We start from the raw sequence: 16565 nt of genomic DNA on the forward strand, positions 1-16565 counted from the left end.
CATGTTTATCTACCACTCACATATCTGTCTTTGCAAAATATTTCAGCCTATATTTTGCAGTCAAACTATGCCATTTGAACGAATGATTTATTTCTTTTATTAACTCATTTTTCCAATTTGGCAGTAACTATTGATTGGCACAAGTTATTCACTTTTCCAAAAGCACACAGTTACTCATTAGGTCAATTTAGTGCATCGAAATCATTTGTCTCTTGCATTGATTCTCATTTGTGTAAAACAGTAGCCATTCTCATAACCCAGAACCCCTGGAACAAGACTTAAAATTGTATAGAGGGTAAAATACCAAATTAAAAATTTTAAATTACAATTCTATGATATCTAAAGATAATAAAAAATTTTCACATTTAAATCAGTAAGATACACTAGAACATTTTAGGAAGTTTGGACTATTTGTAAATGGGTTGTTTGTCTATTTATTATTAAGTTGTCGCATTTCTTTTTATATTCTAGATACCGGAAATGAAAAAGATATTCTTTGTCATATTTTTTTAAAAGTTTCCAAGAAAGCTTGCCGACCTCCTGCTCTAGAGCACGGTGGGCACATGGATCCCAGGACCCTTTGTCATAATCCTGTGGTCCCCCAGGGTCTGACACTCACAGGTGAGGATCCAAGGGTGGTCAGTCTGAATGCCCACAGAGCCGGGAGGTAAGGAGATAAGTGAAAGGGATGCAGAGGACTAAGGCCCCCTGGAGAGGAGCAGCTGCATCCGTTGAGGGTGGTAGAAAAGCAAGACACAGTGGGAATGACACGGTCTCATGTCTATAAAATCGGGAAAAAATCCACAGATACACCCTACCAACATGTGTACATATATGTACACACATGTCTAAATATGATGTGAGAGCATGTGAAGTGTGCTGAAGGCTGTATGTGAGGTTGAGGACATGGATGCTCCCTGGATGGAGGGGTGGACGCTCCTGTGAGCAGGCAGGAAGGCTGGGCCTGCGGAAGAGGGGAAACCGGTCACATGTGAGATGATCAGAGTCCTGCTTTATGTCAATTATACATGAGAATAAGAAAAATAGAGAAAGATACAAAGATGAGAATGGAAAGCAATGTAAAGTAAAGGGCGTAGCAGCTGCAAAGTTCCAGCCATGCCCCCCTCCTTCAAGGGAACGCAGCCCAGTGACACCAGATCTCTGGGCAGGAAGCTGGGGTGCTGGGTGTCTTCCCCGCTTCGGGCAGAGGGCGTGACTTCTGGACTTCATCCGCTCCACAGCTTACCCTTGCAGGTTCTAATTGCAGAGAGGGCTTCCCTGAAACTCGGGGGCTGGAATGAGGTAGAGGACGCTCCTGCAAAAGGGCATAAATTTTAATACAAAGACGAGTTCAGTTGCCAAGAGCCGCCCTTCTGCCCCAAGGGCTGCCCAGGCTGGCCTGTCTCCACCACAGCGGCAGGAAGGCCGTCCCCTTGGCGGGTCTCTGATGGCGACAGACCCCAGCCATGAGAACTCGGCTCCTCTGGGAAGGGGACCCCGTGTCGCCAGCATGACCTCCAGCCCCAGGCCGCACGCAGGGTACAGACTCATCATTAGCGGTAAATCTAGGCGGAGGTTTGAAGGACGGAGATGGGCACATGGCCGGCCGTGGCTCCTCTTCATCTTTTAGTCTTTACCCATCCGAAATTAATCGTAGGGCACTGAGGAATTCTTGGTGTCTTTGTGTTTTGCCTTATGCAAACAGGGTTCCTGGCCAGGGCTCTTCAAACAAGCTTGGTGGCAGTCTGAGGTAGCAAAGATTGAAGACTTTGCTCCTCTGGAAAGCTGAGGGGGTTCTCCAGGAGGGCTTGAGTGCTGGGCTTTCCTCCTGCATTTACGTCTCATGCCTGATTTTGAGGAGTGCAGGGGTGTGCTGCAGCAGGGGTGTAGAGGCAGGGCAGAGGGTGAGATGCCCGGCCTCGACGGCTCTGTGTGTCGCAGAGAAAAACCTGGCCTCTGTTCACCAATGCCGAATAGGAATACAGAGACAGAGCCTTGGAGGCGTAGAAAGGAATAGCTTTATTACTTTGCCAGGCAAAGGGGGAACACAGTAGCCTAGTGCCTCAAGAACTCCCCCCACCCCGGGGAATAGGGAGAGGGCTTATAGTCAGGGCTCCTGGTCAGGGGTACACAAAAAGGATCAAGGCAATGACAGTCCTGCATTCTTCTGATGGGCTGGTGGTGAGTTAAGTAGAAGTCAGCATCATCAGCCTTCAGGTCCCACTGGTCTGGGGTCTACATGCTTGTGGGCAGCAAACTCTCATTAATCATTAACGTCTCACACCCGGAGGGAGTTTTGACTTCTGCAAAATAGCTCAAAGATATTGTGTGTACTGTTGCTGGGGAAACAGGACCTGCCCCAAGGCTGCTCTTGACTGCTTCTCCCAGGTCTCCTGCATCCCCTTCCTTCACTAATTAACCGCTGCTTGAATCTGCCCACTGGAACTCAGGGAAGGCCATGGAGGCTGAATGAAGGCTGTTTTCCTATAATCAAAGAAATAGGGGACACAGAAAGGCTTTGTGCCCAGGAGCCCCACGGGGCCCTGCTCCGTATCATGTGTTCAGGGTCTAGCATGGAGGGCGAGGTGCATTCAGTCCACGAGCCACTTACCACTCTTTCCCGTTGCAGAAGAGAGCCCTGGCTTGGGGTTAAAGAGGGGGGCACTGGTCCTGCCAGGGCTCGGTCTATGGCTTCTAGCCTTCTGCTGGCTTGGCCTTCTGCAGTGGAAACATGGGTCCCCCTGAGTTTGCATTCACAGAGGAGATTTGCTCACCTTTCCCAATGGTTGCCCAGTTACCAGCACAGAGGAATGGCATCCCGTGCTTCCCTCCAGCGTCTTTACCACACTGTATTGTAACTGGTGTGTTTACGTGTCCATATCCCTGTCACGTCTGTTGAATGCTGGGACTGCATTTCTGCCATGTCTATCACCAGGGTCTCGTGCATAGAAGGAAGTAAATAAATGGGTCCACTACCTCCCCCATTTCCCACGCAGCTGGAAGTGCCATATAATATCTGGGGAGCATTCCAGCTGTAATATTTGCTAGCGGGACTTTACACACGTCGGAGCGGCCAAAGCTAGTTTTGCATTCTTACGGCTAGTGAGCCTGACGCTGGCGCTGGCAAAATAGCGCCTTCCAGGTGTCTTCGCTGACAATGAGCAGGGGCCGATGGCTGCTGGATCTCTTATCCAGGCGACATGCTTGGGCTGCAGATGGCACCAGGAATGACGTGGAAGGGCAGCACTCATGCTTGGCAGTGGCCCTGAGATCCTGGGGATCGATTCATGGGGCCGAACTGGATGCAGGAAATGAGGACCCTGCTCTTTGGCGGCCCTTCTCGGGAGGACCAATGGCACCGGACTCAGAGATTGCAGTTCTTGACTGCCCAGCCCATCCTGGTGAAATCTAGGCTATGGGAGAAGAGCAGCCCCTTACCACATTTCTTGTGAGGCTGCATGGTGTGGTGGAAGAAAGAGATAAGGAAAATCGCTTCTAGGCTGTGGCCACTAGTTAACCAGTTACTCCTCTGGGATTCAACAAAAACAGAGGACCCAACAGGTTTGCGACTAGCCCAGGGAATAGTGAATTCGGCAGCTGCTTTGTTGGCCCAAGACCGTTTCCTCATCTCCAGTGAGAGCCACGGCACTGGCAGAGCTAGGGAGAGAAGCCACTGAGGGTGGTGGCCTTGTTAGTTGCCAGTCATGAGTTTGGGGTGATTGCAGGGCAGGAAGATAGAGAACAAGCCTCTTGTGAGACGGCACTTGGCTGGATGTCATGAGTAGAAACAAGGGAGCCTTGGAACAGGTGCCAAAGGAACCAACAGACCCTTTCCCAAGGCCCAGTGTACACGACTTTCCCAGGCTCCACTGCCAGACACCATCACGTTAGCCTCCTCGGCTGTGGCCACCACCACGTGCCGCTACAGCCCTTGTTCCGGGAGAGGCTGTGTGGGGACCCTCAGCTGATACTCATGCAGTGTATTCTGGCCCCGGTGGCTGGGGTGCAGCATGCAGGTGCGCTGCTCTACGATACCCAGACTTTGGAAGAGATTTTCCCTTTATAGCAGGGCATCCTCCGCTCCAGCTCCTCCTCTTCCACAATTGCTTGTGGCTGCATAGTGTCCAGGTGTACTGGTAGCAGCGACAAGGTACATGAGCGATGAACGCAGGATCTCCAAGGATGAGTCCCCAGCCATCAACGAGGATGGCTGCAAGACGCCTGCCCACTCTCCCTCCGTCCCTTCCCTGAGCGTGGTGGAAGGTTCCCTTTGCTATCCGCTTTCTCACCTCCTGTTCCAAAGGGTCAGGTTCCATCTACTGAGGAGGAGCTCATCTCTCACACAAGAGAAGGAGGGGACAGCACAGACTCCCTTCTCTAGGAGTCCCAACCCGCTTTCCTGCAGAAAAGCAAGAGCTGCAAAACCCCTGACACCTCTTTCTCCTGCTTCCGGTTCCTGTAAGCCATGTGGATGGAAAGGCCGTGGAGCCGGGCCCTGGATTGGCTCTTCTCCCCTGCTGATACACCCTGGTTCTGGTCCTTGGTTTCCTTTTGCCTCTTATTGCCTGAGGTCTCCTGCTGTTGCTGCTTAGGCGCATCTCTTCTAGTTTCTGCCTGACAAGACACAGCGGCTTCAGATACCGGAGAAATTGTATTCAGGAGAAAGGGGGTGCGGGAAAATGGGGATGGGGGAAGAGCAGGAAATTGATCTGTTTGGGGACTGATGGGAGAGGAAGGCATGGGAAGATGGGGAAACCTACTAAAAGAATCATTAGGAGTCTGATAGAGGGAATTCCCTGGTGGTCAGGGGTTAGGACTTAGTGCTTTCACTGCCGCAGGCCTGGCGTCAATCCCTGGTCGGGGAAGGTCCCACAAGCCGCATGCTGCAGCCAAAAAACAAACAAAACAGGTGGGAGGGAATCTCAGCTTTGTAATTCAACTATACTTCAGTAAAAAGTAAATTTAAAAAAAATTGTTTAAGAAAGAGTCTGATAGAATTTATAACTCCCTTCCTCTTTCCTGGAGTGTCTGGCTTCCTCTGCACTCTGTTGAGGAGCAGGTCAGCTTCAGGCTTTGCCCCCACATAGGGGGACAGAGGAGATGTAGGGCTAAGTACCTGGCACACTCCTTTCTGGCCTTGGAGGCAGCAGTCTCCCGAAAGAGGGACACATTGTGCTTGAAGAAGGGCGCGTACTTCTCGGTGTCAGGCCCAGGGTAGATGTGCCGGTGTCCCCCCAGGTGGGAGTCCTCATAGCGGTCCTGGACCAGCATTGCTGCATGGATGGACTCATTTTGTTCTTGCCTGTGGAAACTAAACTCAGGGTGAGTCAAGGAAGGACTGAGAGAACGTTCAGTAGGGAGAGGAAGGCTGGCTGAGGCTTTGAGAGCCTCCTGCCAGCTTCATGGCCTTTCAGGACCTGCCCACCTGGCCAGTCCCACCTGTGTGTAGCCATGAAAACAGGCTTGGCTTTCAGAAATATGGTTTTCATCCTAAGTGCAATGGCTTCCTCTTGTAAACTAGCACTCCAAGTTATAATCTTTTAGGTTTCTGATTACGGAGTAGTATTTAACTACTACTCTATACAGTAGTTAATTACAGAAAATTTACAAGAGCAAAAAGAAGATAAAAACCTCTAATCTTACCATTAAGCTGGCATATTGGCTATGAGGATGAACTCTAGGGCAGGCCTTACTGAGTTTGAACCCTGGCTTTGCCACACATTACCTTGTTCTTTATTCCTTCCTTTCCTTCCTTCTTTATTTTAGAGGAAAATGGGACCATACAACATTTTTAAATGGCTGCCTAGTATCCTACTGGTTCTATGATCGTACTTTTGTTTATTAAGTCCAGTAGTTTTCAACCTTTTTTCCCCATTGAAAGACATGATTCCTAATGGTCATGTGCACAGTCCAGTCTCGTGGGAGTACCTGGGGTATTTACAGTCACACTTCACCTTCATTCACACAGACATTTGAGTGCCTACTGTGCGCCAGGTCCTCAGGATGTCATGGCAAAACTCACACACACACTGGCCTGCATATCACAATCTAAGTGGTGAAGAGTGATGCTATTACAGGAATAATCCTCACTCTATTCAAGCTCATTTTTATTTTATTGATTGACTGATTGGCTGGCTGGCTGTGTTGGGTCTTCATTGCTGCACACTGGCTTTCTCTAGCTGCGGTGCGCGGGAGCTACTCTTTGTTGCGGTGCGTGGGCTTCTCATTGCTGTGGCCTCTCTTGCTGCGGAGAATGGGCTCTAGGCGCATGGGCTTCAGTAGTTGCAGCACATGGACTCAATAGTTGTGGCTCACCGGCTCTAAAGCACAGGCTCAATAGTTGTGGCACACTGGCTTGGTTGCTCCGCGGCATGTGGTATCTTCCTGGGGCAGGGCTCAAACCTGTGTCCCCTGCATTGGCACATGGATTCTTAACCACTGCACCACCTAGGAAGCCCCTCAAGTTCATTTTTATTGTCATTATCAAATTATACTTTAGTATCAGCAACACATTACTATGTTTGTAACCCTTCTTACAATGGAAACAGTGGGTAAATGATGACGCCCTATTACTGAATGACTAAACTGTTTTGTGATTATAAACTTTCACAGGAAATGGTTTCTAGAGGAGCTTTATTGGAACAACTACTACAAGCAACTATATGCCAATAAATTGGATAACCTGGAAGAAATGGATACATTCTTAGAAAAATACAATCTTCCAAGACTGAACCAGGAAGAAATAGAAACCATGAACAGACCAATCACAAGTACGGAAATTGAGGCAGTGATTAAAAATCTCCCAACACACAAAAGCCCAGGGCCAGATGGGTTCACGGGCGAATTCTATCAAACATTTCGAGAAGAGCTAACACCTATCCTTCTCAAACTCTTCCAAAATATTGCAGAAGGCAGAACACTCCCAAACTCATTCTATGAGGCTACCATCACCCTGATACCAAAACCAGGCAAAGATGTCACACAAAAAGAAAACTACAGACCGATATCACTGATGAATATAGATGCAAAAATCCTCAACAAAATACTAGCTAACAGACTGCAACAGCACATGAAAAAAATCATACACCATGATCAAGTGGGGTTTATCCCTGGGATGCAGGGTTCTTCAATATACGCAAATCAATCAATGTGATACATCATGTCAACAAATTGAAGGATAAAAACCATACGATCATCTCAATAGATGCAGAAAAAGCTTTTGACAAAGTTCAACATCCATTTATGATAAAAGCTCTCCAGAAAATGGGCATAAAAGGAAATTACCTCAACATAATAAAAGCCATATATGAAAAACCAAAAGTCAACATCATTCTAAATGGGGAAAAACTGGAAGAATTCCCTCTAAGGACAGGAACAAGACAGGGGTGTCCACTCTCACCATTATTATTCAATATAGTTTTGGAAGTGTTAGCCACAGCAATCAGAGAAGAAAAAGAAATAAAAGGAATACAAATTGGAAAAGAAGAAGTAAAATTGTCACTCTTTGCAGATGACATGATATTATATATAGAAAACCCTAAAGACTCTACCAGAAAACTGCTAGCACTAATTGATGAGTTTAGTAAAGTAGCAGGATACAAAATGAATGCACAGAAATCTCTTGCATTCCTATACACTAACAACGGAAAAGCAGAAAGAGAAATTAAGGAAACTCTCCCATTCACCATTGCAACCAAAAGAATAAAATACCTAGGAATAAATCTGCCTAAGGAGGCAAAAGATCTGTATGCAGAAAACTTTAAGACATTGATGAAAGAAATCAAAGATGACACAAACAGATGGAGGGACATACCATGTTCCTGGATTGGAAGAATCAACATCGTGAAAATGACAAAGCAATTTACAGATTCAATGCAATCCCGATCAAATTACCAGTGGCATTTTTCACAGAACTAGAGCAAGAAATCTTACGATTTGTATGGAAACACAAAAGACCCTGAATAGCCAAAGCAATCTTGAGAAGGAAAAATGGAGTTGGTGGAATCAGGCTTCCTGACTTCAAACTATACTACAAGGCCATAGTGATCAAGGCAGTATGGTACTGGCACAAAAATAGAAAGGAAGATCAATGGAATAGAATAGAGAACTCAGAAGTAAGCCCAAACACATATGGGCACCTTATCTTTGACAAAGGAGGCACGAGTATACAATGGAAAAAGGACAGCCTCTTCAATAAGTGGTGCTGGGAAAACTGGACAGCAATATGTCAAAGAATGAAATTAGAACACTTCCTAACACCATACACAAGAATAAACTCCAAATGGATGAAAGACCTACATGTAAGGCCAGACACTATAAAACTCCTAGAGGAAAACATAGGCAGAACACTCTATGACATACGTCAAAGCAACATCCTTTTTGACCCACCTCCTAGAATCATGGAAATAAAATCAAGAATAAACAAATGGGACCTCATGAAACTTAAAAGCTTTTGCACAGCGAAAGAAACCACAAACAAGACTAAAAGGCAACCCTCAGAATGGGAAAAAATAATTGCCTATGAAACAACGGACAAAGGATTAACCTCCAAAATATACAAGCAGCTCATGCAGCTTCATACCAAAAAAGCAAATAACCCAATCCACAAATGGGCAGAAGACCTAAAGAGACATTTCTTCAAAGAAGACATACACATGGCCAACAAACACATGAAAAGATGCTCAACATCACTCATCATCAGAGAAATGCAAGTCAAAGCCACAATGAGGTATCACCTCACACCAATCAGAATGGCCATCATCACAAAATCTGGAAACAACAAATGTTGGAGAGGGTGTGGAGAAAAGGGAACTCTCCTGCACTGTTGGTGGGAATGTAAGTTGGTACAGCCACTATGGAAAACAATTTGGAGGTTCCTTAAAAAACTACACATAGAACTACCATATGATCCAGTAATCCCACTCCTGGGCATATACCCAAAGAAAACCATAATCCCAAAAGAAACTTGTACCATCATGTTTATTGCAGCACTATTTACAATAGCCAGGACATGGAAGCAACCTAAATGCCCATCAACAAATGAATGGATACAGAAGATGTGGCATATATACACAATGGAATATTATTCAGCTCTAAAAAGGGATGAGGTGGAGCTATATGTAATGAGGTGGATAGAACTACAATCGGTCATACAGAGTGAAGTAAGTCAGAAAGAGAAAGACAAATATTGTATGCTAACTCACATATATGGAATCTAAAAATGGTACTGATGAACTCAGTGACAAGAACAAGGACGCAGATACAGAGAATGGACTGGAGAACTCGAGTTTTGGGAGGGGGCGGGGGGTGAAGGGGAAGCTGAGACGAAGCGAGAGAGTAGCACAGACATATATATACTACCAACTGTAAAATAGATAGTCAGTGGGAAGTTGTTGTATAACAAAGGGAGTTCAACTCGAGGATGGGAGATGCCTTAGAGGACTTGGACCCGGAGGGTGGGGGGGACTCGAGGTGGGGGGGGGGAGTCAAGGAAGGGAGGGAATACAGGGATATGTGTATAAAAACAGATGATTAGGGCTTCCTAGGTGGTGCAGTGGTTAAGAATCCGCCTGCCAATGCAGCGGTCACGGGTTCGATCCCAGCTCCAGGAAGATCCCACATGCCGCGGAGCAACTAAGCCCGTGGGCAAAAAAAAAAAAAAACAAAAACAGATGATTGAACTTGGTGTACCCCCAAAAAAATAATAAACAAAAAAAAAAAGGGAAAAAAAAATAAAAACAGAAGGGAAAAAAAAAAACCAGAACAAACCCCATAAAGTTCCTTATGTGCTAATACGAAATAGTTCTAAAATACAGTGGTAAGTAGGGTACAGAGAGTGTGAAAGTTATGCTATTGTCTGGGTAAAAGGAGAAAAACAATTTATATAAATACATGTATATATGTGCGTTAAAGTTTTGTGAACGTGTACACATGACCCAGGGAACACTGATCGGCTCCAGGGAAGAAAACTGAGTAGCTGGAGGAGGAGGGTAGGAGAGAGACTATTCACTGTGTCTTTTGAATTTGCATACATAATACATCACTTATCTATGATATGTAGTGTATTATCGATGCAAAAAATTGTTTTTAATAGCTACTCAGCCCCAGACTGCCTTCTCCATCTAGAGAAGGACTCTTACTCACAGGCAAGTAATAATAAACGAAGATAAGTTACACAACTAAGCACACATCAAACACCTGGGGCACCTGGTTTCTCATGGCTCTTGGTGGCACTGGAAAAGCCGTTCCTTCACTCACCGCTTGTCCTCTTCTATCACCTTTCTTCTGTCACAGCCCCGGAGGTTGACAAGGGTCATGGTATTACGGAGAAGTGCATCCTTCACTTCTCGATCAAGGCATGAGTCAGTGGTGAAGCTCGGAGAGTGGTTTACGTGCCGGGAGAAGGCATTATCCATCCCCTTCCTAGACCACCTGAGCAGGTCATGATTCTTGCAGGCCCAGCTGGAGGGTCTAGGAGAGACATCCCCCTCCAGTGGCTTTAGCCAAAGAAGCTGAATGTTCTCACTTCCAAGGCCACAGGACTCTGCCACAGAGATCCCTCCAGTGTACAGGCTGGTGAGAGCAAATCAGACAGCCTGACTCTATAGCTATAGTGTCCTTACAGGCAAGGCTTACACGAGGAATGTTTGGGATCCAAGGTCTGGGTTCCTATGGTGGAGGCCAGAGACCACCAAGATTGGACTTAGCAGGTCAGAAGTGCCGATGTCTTACACCTTCTGCTACATCCTATCCATCCTACGGCCTGTGCGTCCCCCATTCCATGTTCCACCAGCTGAGTACACTCCTATCCCAGGTGTCCTGTTCAGGGGCAGACCTTGGTTTTGCAAAGCCTGGGAGATGATCCTCACCTCCAGCAGCCAGGGCTTCAGTGTGTGGTCCAGCAAGATGTCAAAACCAAGGATCTCCAATCAGGCACATGTACCTCCACTCAGATATTAGGGAAAACAGGTTCGGCAGTTGTGGCGAAGAACAGAATGTGCCGAGATGCTGGTTTTGATGATGATGTCCTCGATGTCTCCCCTCAGCTCTCGGGGGTCGTAGCTGTGCTCTCGCAGCCAGGCGTTGAGTGTTGACAGCTTCCTGTGAGGCCCAGGGGTCAAAGGAAGACCAGCGGAGCCGGGCTGCAGGCAGGAGGCTCCCTAACACTAACCCTAATTCCATGCCTAGGTTCCTTGCTCTTTAAGGGGTTGCTACCAGCTTGGAGCAGGGCTTAATTATAGGGTGGGGTTTGGGGCTGCACTTGGTAGTCAGGCACAGGACAGGATTCTGTAAAGGTTAAGCCAGCTCAACCTCCCAAGGGCCAGCTCAGTTTCATGGGCTGCTGAGACCGTGGGGCTAAAGGGCAGAGAAAGAGGAGAAAGCAGAGTAGAGCATACCTTTTACTGCCAACAGCATCCTCCCGGACAATATGCTCACTGTGTCTGTTGGTAGCATAGTTGGTCAGGTGCATGCAGACGTCATCCTGGGAAGAGAGTGGCCCTGTGGCCTCTGGCTGCTTCCACATAGTTCTTCCCTCCAGCCCTGCGTTGCCTTTTGATGACCCACCCCTCCCCAGGGTGACTCATCTCCTCTCCCTCTTCAGGGAGGACTGTTCTGTAGGCTCCCAGGGAGGGGGGGTGTCCTTCCTGCAGGTGTGGCTTTTCTGCAGTCAACCCCCCGCCCCGCCCCCACCACGTGCTCTCCTCCTACTCCTCCTAGCCAGGTGCCCAGGCACTCCAGGTTTCACTCCTTGTTCATGGGTGACAAGCTAGCTGCATGACAAGCCCCTGTACCCGGTTTCTCCACAGAACCTCAGTACTCGTGGCAGTGGAAGAGGGTGCTGCCCTGCACCGTAGGGCTGCTGGCTGCCCTCGTTTTTTTTTTTTTTAAGGATGTTGTTTGTTAAGATTTTTTTGATGTGGGCCATTTTTTATAAAGTCTTTATTGAATTTGTTAAGAAATTGATTCTTTTTTATATTTTGATTTTTTGACCATGAGGCATGTGGGATCTCAGGTCCTTGACCAGGGATGGAACGCGCACCCCCTGCATTGGAAGGCAAAGTCTTCACCACTCGACCTCCAGGGAAGTCCCCCAGCTGGCTTCCTACAGGTGGTTGTGCCTGGGCTCCACGTAGGGCATGGTGGCAAAGCAGGCCAGGCCCTCCTCATACGTGAAGATCCGAAGAGGGTCACAGGATGTGATCAGGATGTAGATTCGCGTGTCAAACTTGAAGCCGTCAATGAGGAAGGGCTGAGAGCAGCAAACCCACAAGGGGAAAATAATAATACGGTGGTTTCTCAGTATCTGCAGGGGACTGGGTCCAGGACCTCCCCAGGGATACCACACTCCGTGCATGGTCACGTCCCTTGTACAAAATGGTGTCAGCCCTGCGCATCCATGGGTTCCACATCTGCACAAACAGAGGGAGGGATGACAACTTTTGAAGTACCTACTCTGTACCATAAACTGTTGTAAGCGCTTCAAATACATAATAAGTCATTTAATTTTCACAGCAACCATATGAGATACTGTTATGTGATATAACTGAATGCATATGTCCTAATATAAAACCCTTTTGTAAGAGTGATGCCATCCACAATAAAAATAATGATTTATCCTTTAAATAGGTAATAACTGAATACATACTTTTTCTTTAAATATCACTCTCATCAGTTTCATGGGTAAGTAAAGTGTATGTTATCAGTATACTATGATCTATATAGGTCAGTCCAGTAGCGAGATCAGGAACAGTGTTCCTTCAATTTTTTAAGCTGTGAGTACATAAAATGCTATGCAAGGGACAAATTTTTAAGACAATGCATATGGTGAATATATTGCTATAATCTAATATAGCATACAGCAATTGCTAAGATATATATTTACTGGTATGCAGAGAAGATAATGTATTGCATAATAATTTGACATAAAAGATAATTGGTGAAATGTCTGTAAAGGGAAAGAAATGAGGCAGATCGCCTTCCTACATTATGAACAAATGTACTGAAATTCTCCCGGTGTTCAAAAACTGGTGGGATGTTGGGGGACGCCCCAAAAGGAACCAAAGTGTTCTTTCTGTCCTAACAGCCAACGCTACCTTTGGTGGATGGTCTCACAGCCAAGTGCTTCCACTGATGGTGTCTCACGGCCAGGTGCTTATACTGAAGGTTCCGGCAGGACTGATTGTGTCTCTCCTTGCGCACCCAGATATCAGAACCATCTATCCTCCTCCCGAGAATTGAACCAACTGAACGAAGCTGAGTCCCATTATAAACGTCCCTCCCAGAATGGAAAGCTTCTCTTTTAACTTAGGTACCCAAATGAGAACATCTAACTGCATGCGAGAGCTAGGGAATAAATTAAAGAGAGATTTGTTTTTCTGATGGGTAAGAATTAAAAAGCCCCCTATCTTTCTGCTTTTATCTTGGGGTGCATGAGAGATATACAAACATGTTTCCAGCTCTCTGCTCAAAGTAGAGGGTGTTCTCCACATCCAGCTGTCACCTGTCTTCAAGAAGAAAGCACGTGCACGTTCATTATCACCACTGCATTCCAGGCCGCTGAGTTAGGTGCCGTGTGGTTACACATCTCTATTCACCACACTAATTTTAAAGCCAGCTGCAAACAGGCAAATGCGTCCTTTCTAACTCTGAGCTCTAAATATTCATCAACAGTCTGTGCCTCACCTCCTCCACACGTCACAGTGCAGGGAAAGAAGTCAGTTTGTCTCCACTGATGACTGATTGGCTGGTAAAAGAACTGGATCATGCTGTCCTTGGCCCCAGTGTACCTGGTCTGGATGGAGAGAACTGTGATCACATATTTGCATACAATGAGCTAGTGCCTTCCACACCTTTCAGTATGAGGGGAACCCAAGTCACCTATGTGGACAAGCATGTCGATCACTACAAACTCTGGTACATGAAGTTTCCCAGAATTTTATTATGTGATAGCATTTCAATTAGATTTGTCATCAACAGGATCTCAGAAGGTCTTCAAACAATCTCCCTGGAGTCATTTTCCCAGGTAATTTCATGCCTGGGAATGAGTTCACAAACATGTAGGCGGGCATTTTTTGTTTATTTGTTTCACTTTTCTTTCTTTCTGATACTTTTGAATTTAATTTCCATGAGAACAGGAACGGAGACAATCTGGGTTTGCTTACACCATGGCACGTAATTGGGACCCAAATTTATGGTAACAACATCTTTAAGCATCTTTAAGCAGACCCTTCTGAAAAATCCCTCTGAAAGCACAACTACAGAAACTCAAATGTACACAAAGCCATGGCATTTGCATATGAGCCTTCCAGTATCTAATTAAAATAGAGGAGGGGCTGTGCTGAATGTGAGCAGGCAGTTATAGACGGAGGTAAGTTTACTTTCAGGTTATTTTACTTGGGCAGCATTGTCCTCTCCCTACTTTTTTTTTCTTCCATCCTGATTGAACAAATCAGTGAATTGAGGAAAAGTCTCAGAACGCAACACAAAGAGAAAAAGAGAGGGAAAACAAAGGTTAAATTTGTGGGGGATAGATCCAGAAGTGCCAGCATCACATGGAGTTCAACAGAAAGAACAGAGGGCTTCCCCGCTGGCACAGTGGTTAAGAATCTGCCTGCCAATACAAGTGACATGGGTTTTATCCCTGGACTGGGAAAATCCCACATGCCACAGAGCAACTAAGCCCATCTGCCACAACTATTGAAGCCCGTGCGCCTAGAGCCCGTGCTCCACAAGCAGAGAAGCCACCGCAATCAGAAGCCAGTGCACTGCAATGAACAGTAGCCTCTGCTCTCCACAACTACAGAAAGCCTGTGCGCAGCAACAAAGACCTGATGCAGCCAATAAATAAAAAATTAACAAATTTCTTGAAAGAATAGAAAAAATAACGAAGAGGCTCTATACTTGATTACATAATTGCTGACAGTTTCCTAGACCTTAAGGAAGACAGAAGTTCTCAGTCTAAAAATATTCATCAAGTTCTGAACAGACACTGTAAAAAACACAACAAGGATAAAGAGAAATTCTGCAAGTTATCATAAAGAGAAAAGTGATTCTCTATAAAGGAGTGAGAGTCAGAATGGCATCAGATTTCTGGTAGGCAATAATGGATGCAAGAAAACAAAAGCATTCAAAGTGATGAGGGACAACAGGTTTTACATCTAGAATTCTACAACCAAATTATTCATTGCTAATCAATAATCAATTGTCAACTTATAAACAATTTATGATCAAATTATCAATCAGTAATCAGTGAGATAAAGTTTTTCTTAGACGCAAAAAGACAGACACTTTACCACTCAGAGACTCTCACTAGGAAAAAACAACTACTAAAGGATATACTGAAAAAGAACTAATATAAATGCACAACAAAGTAGTGAGATGCAAGAAGCAGTAATGGTGAAATAAATCAGTAAAGCTTATTGGTAAATCTAAATAAGGGTTGACTGACAAAGGAATGTATTTAATTATAAAACAGTAAAAAAACGTAGCATTATAAACTGGTGAAAAATTCCAGACATGAGATGTGTGTGTGGTGGGGGGGTGGGGGGGCAGGGTTACAGTGATGGGATGAGGTGAGCACAGAAAAGGCTTCCAGGGAGTTTTGCTTCTGGCTAGGGAAGAATGGCTTGTTTCAGATGAATCCTCCCAGTGAGAATAAGTAAAAGTGCTGCATAAAATACTGTTTAATACATTTGAAGGCATCAGAGAATGACCACAGTAGTGAGGATTTGCAGGGCCAATATCCCAGACACAAAGGAAACCCAGAAAGGTGAGTACAATACTTGGCACCACCTTTGGTATCATCATCTCTGCTCAAGACATTTTCCATTTTACAAGTGGTGACTGAGCATCTGAGAAGCTGAACAGACCTGTCATCAGACTCAAGTGGCCGGAGACCAAACCTGGAGCTCCAGGCCCCCCAAGGTGAGGAGCGTTCACACAGCATGCAGAACTTCCCTGACCAGGGATAGAACCTGTGCCCCCTGCAGTGGAAGGCTAAAATCTTAAGCACTGGCCCACCAGGGAAGCCCTTGTTGCTATTCTTGTAAAGAAGAAACCAACATCCACAGGGTTAAATTGGTAATGTCATGTAACTAATATGCCAATAAATCTGGGGTTGATTCTAGATTTATCTGGCCCTAAAGTTCATACTGATTTCAGGAGACTGAACCTAGAAGTGGACACCTTGAAGATACTGAGTGCTCTGTCACTCAAGATGTTCAAGCTGCTGCCAGGATACTGCACTCAGATACTGATCTGAGCCCCAAGGGAACCATGGACTTGGATGGGAAAAGGATTACCTCTTCATTGTCACGAAGCTCTAACAGATAAACATGTAGGTCCCAACATATAGTAGTATTAGCAGTACCTGTGATTTTGTTACCATAGAAATCATAGCTGTTTTCACATGGCATGAACATTGCGGCAGGCATCTCAAAACACGCAACTATATTCACCACCATTTCAAAATCAATCGTACCAGTACATCCTATTATAGTGTGTTAAAAGAGAAGCAACTCTACTACTATATGACATGTCCATGCTTTTTATTATTTTTCAAAGGT

General features: G+C 45.7%; 1 pseudogene; it reads right to left on the reverse strand.

The window, feature by feature from the left end:
• Positions 1–1351: 1351 nt before the first annotated feature.
• On the reverse strand, positions 1352–12355 carry LOC130844519 (tubulin polyglutamylase TTLL13-like; annotated as a pseudogene).
• Between the last annotated feature and the right edge of the window lie 4210 nt (positions 12356–16565).

The sequence above is a fragment of the Hippopotamus amphibius genome, chromosome 2 (genome assembly GCF_030028045.1).
Source record: "Hippopotamus amphibius kiboko isolate mHipAmp2 chromosome 2, mHipAmp2.hap2, whole genome shotgun sequence".
Taxonomy (NCBI): domain Eukaryota; kingdom Metazoa; phylum Chordata; class Mammalia; order Artiodactyla; family Hippopotamidae; genus Hippopotamus; species Hippopotamus amphibius.